Here is a 12302-nt window from a genome sequence, read left to right on the forward strand (position 1 = left end):
AATGGAAAGAGGCTATGGACAGCGAGATTCAGTCCATGTATGACATACAAGTTTGGAATTTGGTTGACAATGTGTCAGGTCGTAAGACGGTCGGGTGCAAGTGGATCTTCAAGAAGAAGACCGACATGGATGGGAAGGTACACACTTATAAAGCGCGATTGGTTGCAAAGGGCTTTACTCAAAATCCACGAGTTGACTATGATGATACCTTCTCGCCAGTTACGAAGATAAAGTCTATTAGGGTGATGCTAGCCATTGTTGCATTTCATGACTATGAAAGATGGCAGATGGACGTCAAAACCGCTTTCCTTAATGGGAAGTTGGCTGAGGATGTTTACATGAATCAGCCAGAGGGTTTTGTCGATGCGAAGCATCCTAATAGAGTTTGTAAGCTTGAAAATTCCATTTATGGATTGAAATAAGCGTCTCGCAGATGGAATCTTTGTTTCGACGAGAAAGTCAAAGAGTTTGGATTCCTGCGAAGCGAGGATGAATCATGTGTATATGTCAAAGCCAGTGGGAGTATAGTTAGCTTCCTCGTATTGTATGTCGATGACATACTGCTCATAGGAAACGACATCCCAACCCTGCAGGAAGTTATGTCCTGGCTTGGGGTGCTTCGATATGAAGGACCTCGGAGAAGCTGCCTATATTCTGGGAATAAGGATAGTGAGAAACAGAAGTAAGAGACTAATAGGAATTTGTCATAATACTTACTTGGATAAAGTACTAAAGTGTTTTCGTATGGAGAATTCCAAGAAAGGGGAGTTACCAATCCAAAGTAATGCCAAGTTGAGTAAGACTCAAAGTCCGAGTACCGAAGTCGAGATAGCAGAGATGAGCCGAGTACCTTACACTTCCGCAGTTGGCTCAATCATGTATGCTATGACTGTTGGGTTATGAGCATGCTAACACTCCTAAGTGTACATGCAACCCTAAATACCTTGAATCTATGTTTTCTCTATTATACATACAATTATGAACATCCAAGGTATTATCCTAATCTAGCATACAAAATAATAAATATAACAAGATAGAATACATACCTCTTTGATGTAGAATGTCTTCATGAAGCTTGAGTGCCTAGTGCCCCAAGTGTGACACCTCAAATAGTTCACACAACACCAAATACACTTGGAATAACTTGAGAGAAACTTGAACACTCCTTGAAATCGTCTAGCCCTCACACTCACACATTAGTGCACGATTTCTTGAGCCATGAGATTCTTTTATATGGTGGCTATTAGGGTTACACCATGTAACTCATAACTTTACCCATTCCTTATGCTCCATGGATTTTAACCTCCATGGAGTATCCATGGGTCACCCCATGGACTTAGTCCAACATAAGGAATCTTGGATCACAAGCCCACATATATAAGAATGAATGATTTATACAATCAACCCATATATTTAATTAGTCTCCTTTTGATCACTTAATTAATTCCAAATTAATTCTTGATCAATACTAATTAAATAACCTTATTAATATATTAGAACTTATAATATATTAACCAACCTTAAGTGTTATTTCTCTCATTATAGTCTATCCAAATGCATGATGCCATGCAACCCAAATGGACCATGCCGGGTCGGGTCAAGTCTTACCAATTATAGTTATGGACTTAGACATTAATCCAACAGTCTCCCACTTGGATAAGTCTAAAACTATTATTGCGTATGACTTCAGGAACCGATCAGCAATCGTAGCTCTCAAAAGTTTCTGTCGAACTCTGACCTTGTCGATGAACTCTGACCTTTGTCAATGACTTGTCCATTAGATAAGGGATCATATATTCCTCCATTCTAGATATCATATGGACTGAGACATGGATTATCAATCATTCTCTCTGTCCATTTGTTGTTTCCCGATTTCCGATTCATGATGACTGACTGGTTGAACAAATCAAATCAGTCCTGGCTTGGCCAAGCACTCACATGTATCATCTTTAAATCATCGAGAAGCCCACAGATATCGCTTTTATCCCGAAGGTAAAAGGAATGGATAAACTTCGACTCATATGGCTTGTTCTACTACTTGTTGAATCATACACGAAGGCACGTTTTATAACATCGAGTTACCAATGCGTTTTCGTGCAATCAATGTATAACCAACTCATAGTAACAACTCATATCTCTAGGTTTGAAGAATATAAGATATTATCGTCTCATGATCACTCGTGATAAAATCCATGAAGTGATTCAAATGAGCGCGGGTTGAATCCAATACTCAGAACTTATGAGCACTCATGAGTGTTGTAGCACCACTTTTGTCCACCAACTTGGACCTCTACTAACCAACCCATGACAGTCTTGATTCATATCTACTTCCAACATATGACCGACTGTGGATGGTTTGAATAACTTAATCATTCAGGAAGAGCGACTTAGTTATTCTGGAAGTCAAAACATGCAAAGTGAAAGACAAGAATAAATGAATCAAATATGGTATCAAACCCTATGAATATAAATAAACACTTTTATTTATCACCATACTGATTACTCATTATTCATTGTTTCGGTTTTATCAACTTTATACTTGAATTTAAAACAATAGTTGTCCCATGCTCCAAGCATGTACACTATGTTTTCTAAACACTAGTCATGCCATACACCAAGTATGCATACTATGTTTGTCTATGATCTTTACTTTGTAAAATAGATCAATTGAACATCACTCCAATGATCCTCTTTTCACAGTCCCAAATCCTTACTGCAAATGCAAGAATTCCAAATTCATGCCATTTACTGAAATCTGTTAGATTCTAAACTTATATGCATTGATCCTCTTAATGATTATGCACGAAGTCAGAAAGACTTGACAACAATCATTACAGAGCATTCCAAAGGAGATCAGCTCCTTGGAAACATCCTTCTTTCATTAAGTTTCCTAATCTTACACAGATTGAATAATTTCTAACTTTGAAACATTTCCATATTCCATTTTGACTATCACTTCTGAACAAGAGTTGCCTCCTTACAGATTATGTCAATATGGTCCTTCCAGAATTAACATTATACTTCCAACTGTCCTTGAGCAACCAATCTTTGGTAAACCTTAGATTGTCCTCGACAATTGCTTAATCATTTTAGTCATATCCAATTCTAGACCTTTCCCTTCATAATGCCCCAAGCATTTGGAAAATTTTAGAAAGGATGAATATAGCACATGTAATCGATCCTATATCTGAAGCATATGGGACACGATTCATGATGTCTCACATAAAGACTAAACCAGTCTTTTGCTATAATATTTCCATTTCAATTTACCAAGTTCTCAAAATTCAGATTATGAAAAGGAATGCCGTAATCATAATCGAATTTTAGAACGCAAATAATGGACCCATATATAGAATTTCCTTATGTTGAGCCATTCCAACATGAAATTCATATATATATACTTGATTAAATACGATTAAAATCTCAATCTAAGCTTTTAGAATTGAAATGAAGTATAATTTCCTCTCCCTTAATTATAGCAAAACAACTTTTTCAATCCCTGCAGCCACACGAATTGAAACTTTTGTTTTCTATAATTAACATTGCTAACTTGCAACACTAACAATAATTATCATGCTCCCACTAACATGATGATTATTAGCATAACACTTATGCTCCCACTAGCTTTGACATGTACTCAGAAATCAGCTGGACTTCTAGAAATCAATACTTTATTGACTTCCTAACCAAAGTTCAGATTTCTGATACGAGATGCTTTGATAAAACTTTATCAAAATCATACACCTTTCCTTAGATAGCATGCATGTGTGTCTAAACAATTTCAGAACTATGAAAAGGGATGCCGTAATCATAGTCTCAATTGTTTAGACCTTTTGCCATCTGCTTCAAATCTACTTGGTGGAAGTGTTTCCTCACCATCATTTTCATGAATCGGAGAGAAACCTTATGACCCTTAGATTTTATGGTGTATGTGTTCTTATCCATGTGAATCGTCAAAACCATAGTCACAAGACAAGGATAATGTCAAATCCAAACTCATATGGACTGAACTTATGCAATCTTAACTTCTTGCCACCTGGCAGTACAGGGCCTGTCATTGCTTCCAAGTTGTTATGCAACCAATTGAGAACTTTCAGAACTCCTATGCAAAGCCAACTTTAACTGGAATGGGCACAGAATATGTCAACATGATAGGTTATAAACCTCAAGTCATGTGCTAGTGAAGAACCTTAGGTTTTATTCTTGATTAGTTCTTGAAATTCTTTCAGGATCTTTTAGACTCCCACTGTCTCCTTGACCTATAAGACTTTCTTGCCAAATATTCAAGAGATAGTGTGGATTCTAATCAAGACAGACACTTAACACAATTGGCCTTAGTTGATCTTTGTTTTATCTAAAACATCACAAATTACCAATTTCAAATGTACCAGAGTAGAAAACTTTTACTCTTACATTTGACAAGTGTTTTTAAACATCTTTTAAGACATGTCACTCAAGTTACAATCTTAGAGTATAACTCTAAGAATTGTTTTTGGAACGATGTATGAATCATCTTCTTGATTTAACCACTTCAACAATTCATAACTCCTCTTCTTAACTATCAGAATGCACTTAGAGGATGAATTGTGCTAAGGTCTCAAAATCATTAAGATGATCTTAAAACATGATACTAAAGTACTCTCCCATCTTTTCAGATTTGAGAAACTTTTATCCTTCTGCCTAATTTGATTCTTCTCATTCGTTCTGTCATACATTGAAACTTTTCCAATGTCTCAGAATTATACTTAAGCTTGTAAGTATAATCATATTTACTAAGCCTTAGTAAATCATGACGAATAGTCTTATCGATCTTTTATGGTGGACTTGATCAGTGCACAAGAATGTGTACATGATCCCTTAGTCCTTCACTTGACTCACATATACATGTGAACAAGGAACTAGTCTTAATTTTCCAAAGTTGAAAATTCTCATTCATCATACTATACAACTTGCATGATTCCAAGTTTCTATCCAACTGAAACTTGGGTGATGAGAATCTTTCCTTATTTGGTAAATTTGGACACTACCACAAATGAAAGAATCAAATTCATATTTTCACTCTTGCTCTTAATGGAATCTTATAAGCAACAAAGATTTTCACAAATGCCATTGTAAGGATATTTTAAAATAAATAAAATCAAAAATTTTCCTTTTATTTTAAAAACTTTGCGGAAAAAACTATCCTTACAGTGCAAAAGCACATGAAAACTTTGTTTTTATCTATTCCTAAGCAATATATCATAACTCCTAAGAAGTAGCTCAAGAATCCGATCTTCAAACTATGCGATAGAAATCCATCTACGCGATCAGATTCTGCATATTCTTTCTTTAAGTTTCTTCACTTTTCTTTGATTCTTCAAACATCAACATGTGACCCAGTCACATCATGTAATAAGAATCTCCAAGTAGGAACTTAATAGAGTTAGACAATGGACTTTACCTGAAGTATAGTCAAACTTATTGACTTTAACATCCTTAGGTAAATTTGGCAGCTTCGCAACCAACGCCCCTTCCTTTGGCAATGAACCCTTGATAATGGGACTATCTAAGACTTAGCCTCTCTCTTTACCATTTGGTCAACCGAGTTGACTATGGCCGATCTCTTTCCATTGGGAAGAGAGAGCTTTACTGGATATCCAATGTCATCATTGTCAATGTCCATAAAGTTTTAGGAAGTTGATCTTAGCAAATAGATAAGATCATTAAGGGTCTTGTCATAGTCTGTTTCATAGGAGTCCCAAATGAACTCACTACGTGACTTAGAAAGTAGTTGAGCCACCAACTTTCTCAAGACTTTGACACCCAACTCTCCCGGCTTATCAATATGTGACTACATCTCCAAGATGTGATCACACATAGACCTTTGCTTGCCAATAGGGCTTGAGTGACCTTAAACTTTTCAAGAACTTGTGGGTTAGGGAGAATAATTGGAGGAGGTGGAGGAAGTATGATATCCCAGGGACATCATCTTCATTTATAAAAGCTTGTTTCAAGAGATTTGGGAAGATCATAAATGTCTAGACCAGACATCTTTTTGGGAGATATTCAAGATAGTTGATTTAAAGTCCTTAATATGACACCCAATATGAAATATTAAGGCTAGGACCCAACAAACTATTTTATAACTTAGAAGAGGGATGCCGTAATCCAAGCTATAAAATATTTGAAGGTAGGTGAATGACGATTCACCAATTTTCACCATGAAAAACGAAATAATTTATTAGGTTTTAATTGGATTTGAAAGTCCTAGATCTTTGAGATTCATTGAACTGTTCAAAGGCATGTTTCAATCTCGAGTGTGCCCTTCAGGTTTTGTGACTGGGATGCCGAGGATCACAAAACAAGGTGTGAATAATCATGCAAATATACTTGGTACCCTTAATATTTACCCCTTAATCAGTGTGCCGGTTAACCACACACGCTCCACCGATACTATGATAAATATTAAGTTACCCTTTGCCTACCTTGTTAAGTCCAGGTTAGTGTGCCGGTTAACCACACACGCTCCACTAACGACTTAAGCAAAGTGCAAAGTGTAATTTCATGGGTTAGCACCAAATTCACATTTTCCTAAGTAACTAAGATTGGGTATTAATAAGAGTTTAGTTACTTAGTATTTATCATTAATACTTTTAATGAAAGGAGAATTATAGTCCTTGTCCTACCCGTTCGGCTAACGACCCTCCACCAGTCAAGGAAGCGGTGGGTGAGAGTGGACACCCATTAAACTGCCATTTTATAGGCAGTAACCTTATACCCCCCTTATAGATCGGCTTCGTGAATGAGGCCTACTAACGGTAAGACTGACTTTAATCTTATACATATATATAAATATTATTAACTTATAATATTATAAAGTATAAGGGTTGAATTTTAACTTTTAAAATTCTAAGGGTTAACTTGGAATTAAAGTATTCATAAGTGAAAACTTTTCAAATTCCAAAACTTGAGGGCAAGTTTTGAAACTATTCAAAACTAATTAATTCCATAACTTATGAGTTTAAAGTAGTTTTAATTATAAAAAAAAAAAAAAAAAAAAAAAAAAAAAAAAACTCTTCAAGTTCCATAACTTGAGGACAAGTTATGGAAGACTTTAAACTAATTAATAAAAAAAATAACTTTTTTTTATTGTAACTTATGGAACTAATTAAGGTTACACTTTTTTTTTTAATTTAATGAAGAGACTCTTGAACCTCCATAACTTGAGGACAAGTTATGGAGTCATAAAACCATTTAATTAGAACTAGACTCTTCATTTTGTAACCTTTGCCAACTTTTATGAGTTTTATGATTCTTAAATGTGACTTTTCATATAACTTGAGGACAAGTTACAAAAACACACTTTGGAATCAACTCTTAGATTAAAATGGATTGAAAACAACTATGTCACACAACTTTTCTATTAATCTAAGAACCTCATAAGAACAAGATAATTCAAATCATCAATCTTCAAGAAATTAGCATGAACATACAAACTAATACAAATCTTGAAATTATGACAATTATCTTAGAAATTGGATTAGCATGAACATTACCACATCAAAAACAAGTTTATAAGTCCAAAAACATCTTAGGGTAATGTTCCTAGTCCAATTCCAGCCAAAACAATCGAATATATGCATCCAACTCGATTTTTCAGCTACTTTTGCAAGTATAACAAGAAAACAAACCTGGCTCTGATACCACTGTTGGGTTATGAGAATTCTAACACTCGTAAGTGTACATGCAACCCTAAATACCTTGGATCTATGTTTTCTCTATTATACATACAATTATGAACATCCAAGGTATTATCCTAATCTAGCATACAAAATAATAAATATAACAAGATAGAATACATACCTCTTTGATGTAGAATGTCTTCATGAAGCTTGAGTGCCTAGTGCCCCAAGTGTGACACCTCAAATGGTTCACACAACACCAAATACACTTGGAATAACTTGAGAGAAACTTGAACACTCCTTGAAATCGTCTAGCCCTCACACTCACACATTAGTGCACGATTTCTTGAGCCATGGGATTCTTTTATATGGTGGCTATTAGGGTTACACCATGTAACTCATAACTTTACCCATTCCTTATGCTCCATGGATTTTAACCTCCATGGAATATCCATGGGTCACCCCATGGACTTAGTCCAACATAAGGAATCTTGGATCACAAGCCCACATATATAAGAATGAATGATTTACACAATCAACCCATATATTTAATTAGTCTCCTTTTGATCACTTAATTAATTCCAAATTAATTTTTGATCAATACTAATTAAATAACCTTATTAATATATTATAACTTATAATATATTAACCAACCTTCAGTGTTATTTCTCTCATTATAGTCTATCCAAATGCATGATGCCATGCAACCCAAATGGACCATGCCGGGTCGGGTCAAGTCTTACCAATTATAGTTATGGACTTAGACATTAATCCAACATTAACATCCTCCGGTTCACTTCCAAGTGTGGGACACTTATCCGTATAATGTCCCATCATTGCACAAATACCACACACCATCAATTGTTGACCACTTCCCACCATCATTTGACTTAACACATTAGTCAAATCTAAGAGCTTTGATTCTAAGTGTTGGGTGTTGTTAACTTCACCCACCACTTGTGGGTAATTTCTCTTCATTTCACTTCGAGTCCCAAAATTTCTTTGATTTTGAGAAATGGTACCAAAAAGTAATTTTATTTCTTGAGGTGTCTTGTTGAATATGTCACCACCACTTGAAGCATCAATCATCCTTCGATATTTTTCATTCATACCCTCATAAAATTGTTGAAGAAGTAATTACTCGGGTATGTTATGTTGAGGACAACTTGTACAAAAGTTGTTGAATCGCTACCAATAATCATGAAAAGTCTCATTCTCCCCTTGACGAATCCCCAAAATGTCACTCCTTTGACTTGATATTCGGGAAGTGGGATAGAAATTGCTATCGAAGGCTTTGAGCAACTCTTCCCATGTGTGAATAGATCCAGTGGTAAGTTGAATAACCACTCTCTAGCTTTATCTTCCAAGGTGAGCGGGAAGGCGGTTAACTTGAAATCATCCAATGTCACATGTTCGGGTAACATGCTAACACATGTCATATTAAAAGACTTTAAATGCCTTTGAGGATCTTCTCTATCCAACCCATGGAACTTGGTGAGTTGATGTATGAAACTTGACTTTAATTCAATCCCTCGGCGGTTTGTGGGATAAACAATACCAAGAGGTGTGAGTAACATCCATCTGCATCATTTGTCTAAGTGCCAACTCTTGAGGAGGGTTGGGTGGATTGGGATATTGTTTCATGTAATTGGGAGGTTGTTGGTAAGGTGGGTATGGTTATTGTTGGTGATTGTACATCGGTGGTGGATAAGGTTGGTAGTTAGCATATTGGTTTTAGGGAGGTTGTTGTTGTGGGTACATTGGGTGTTGGTACATTAGAGGTTGTGGGTAATTAGGTTGATTTGGTTGATGTGCTTGCTGTTGTTGAACTTGAAAAGTGTTGTTTTGAGGTTGGTTGTTTTGATGAAAGTTTTGGTTTGGTGGTTGTGGTTGATGATAATTGGGTTGATTTGGTTGATGAGGGGGTTGATTCCAAGGTGGCATATATATGAGAGGTTCTTGGTGTTGTTGTTGTTGTCTTGGTTGTTGGGGTGGGTTATTGGCATCTTGATTGTTTGGGTTTGGGTTGGGATTGTGAGGTGGAGTGTGATTCATGGCTATGTAGTTTTCAAACGGAATGTCTTCCAAGGAATGACCAACAATTGGAGAACTCGGCTCGGTGTCGGTATCACTTGAAGTATGAACTTGATCTTCTATGTTGATTAGTGGAGAAGAAGAAGAAGCTTGAACGAGTTGTTGTTGCTTTGCTTGTTTGGCTAACTTTTTCAACCTTTTTTATTCTTTTTCAATCTCCGGATTGTAGAGTAGTTCACCGGTTCTTTTAGACCTAGGCATAAACAATCAAATAACAATAACCAATTTCCCCGTCAACGGTGCAAAACCTGGTGGGATGTCAAGTCCACCAAGAAAATTACACCCTTTGTTTGCAAATAAAACGTAATATAATGGTAAAAATGGGTATCGATCATCGAGGAAATGGTTGTATTCAACCACCAATGCAATCCAATAGAACTAGTGTAAATAAACTAACTACAATTAAACTAAAAGGGGAGGGGGGTGTTGTGATTGCTTGAATAAGTAAAAATCTTGTTAAGCAAGATAGTGAGATGCTCAAATATTGGAGAGAATTGGTTAACCAAGGCTATTCAACACAATGAACATTTGTGTGTTTATCATTAGGATTCAATATATAGCTTATCATTCATCCTAAATTGGTTATAGCAATCATGAAGCATAATATGCCAAGATTCCTCATAGGTAGTATGGAGGTTGGGGAAGCCCACAACACACCTTCTTAATCTAAATCAAGGTTTCAATTGAAGCAATTGAACCGAAGAAAGTTGATTAGCCTTAAGAATGAAGGAATCCCCAATTCCTAGAGGATGTTAATGCTTACACATCCATAAAGGAGTCATGATTCATAAGCTAGAGATGATTTCTACCATCATAAATCCCTTGTTCTAAATAAATTCAATGATTCAATGCTAAACCAAAGAAATAAACCAACAATTGCTCATTGAAGTACCGACCTCATGATCAAAGTATTAAACAAGCATAAGAAATATGAACTAGAATCATAAACATAAGATAAATGACAATTAAGCATGAATCCTTCAAAACCCACAAATATCCAAGGGTTTTAGCTAAAGTTAACCAAAATAGAGAAACTAGCCACTCATGGCAACAAAATAACAATCTCAAAAGTGTTTTCGCATCAAGAATCTACCAATTACTTAGAAAGATGAGAAGAATGAGTATGAAGCTCCAAAAATCGCCTCTAATGGTCTCCAATGGTGTCAAATCGAACAATGGGCTGCTAGACCTAACCCCCTAAGTAAATGGTAAGCAAAATGACCAAAATGCCCAAAAGTGTGCAGTTGCGTGGGTACCCTCGCAAGTGTTGCACAACTGAGACTCCACCCTCGCAAATATTGTTGGAATGCTATTGGATCATTTTTCTCCACTACACACCCTACTACCCAAGATTCCCTTGGTACCCTCCATGCATCACATGATTCAAATTTGGCCAATCATCTTAAAGCTTTAAATATGGATAGTCCAATCCCAAAATAAGAATCCATGACCCAACTTCACAAGCCCATTTCATCCAAATCTTCAACTTTTTAAGCCCAAATATCTGTTGATGGATCCGTAAAGCCCAATAATGCATCAAGAAGCCCACCAAGCCTAACTCCAGTCAAACCGCAACCGCAACGAGCTCCAAAACCCTGCAAAATATCTCATGCAAAATAAAAAGTACCCGACACGATCCATGATAAAGAAAATAAAGAATATACAATGAAATACCAATAAAAAGACTTAAAAATTCTAAAATAAACTAACAAAAAGAAGGAAATAAAATAAACTATCAAAGACCATGATTTGGCCCCCGGCTGTTGCATTGAACACTAGGATTTGGCCCCTGGGAATTGTATGGAAGACTGGGATTTGGCCCTCGGTAAGAATTATATGTAAGGCTATGATTTTGGCCCATATAATTAATTTGTATGTTGGCATGTGGTACTTTGGGGGAAACTCACTAAGCGTTTGCTTACAGTTTATGTTTATGGTTTCAACTACTTCAGGTACGAAGGGGAAGGGCCCGACATGATGGCACGGCATTCTTTCCTGTTATTTCCGCATTTTTGATATTGTACTCTGACGATGTGACATTTATACATTGTGATGGTTTCGGAACATATTTTTATGCCAATAGTATTTGTTTTTAAAAAAAATGAAAATTTTTATTATGGTTTTGGGTTGTTACACAGACACCAAATCTCGTGCTACCCAGCATACATATCCTAGACTCTCCTAGGAAATCTCAACCATCACCACTCGCAATACAAAGAACCTCAATCAACATTGTTGATTGCCTTATGCATGCAAGGTTTACACAAAATAGGATCGCATAGACAGTCGAATGAAGATTCTACCCTAAGTCCACAATCGAACAAGGAAAATAAAATGAGGCCGAATCGATCATTCTAGGGATATACAATCCAAATCATATACAAATTTGAAATCATTTACTTAGCAATAACTGAGCCGATATCAATTCCAAGTAATACATAGTATCAAGTTTTATTGAGTTATAAGGTGTCACACAAATCAGGCAATTCTACTATATGATTCCTGAAGATATCCTTAGCCCTAATCTAGCATGTAGTTCACATATCA

The sequence above is a fragment of the Lactuca virosa genome, chromosome 3, assembly GCF_052849685.1.
Source record: "Lactuca virosa cultivar CGN04683 chromosome 3, Lactuca_virosa_CGN04683_v6, whole genome shotgun sequence".
In the NCBI taxonomy this organism is placed as follows: domain Eukaryota; kingdom Viridiplantae; phylum Streptophyta; class Magnoliopsida; order Asterales; family Asteraceae; genus Lactuca; species Lactuca virosa.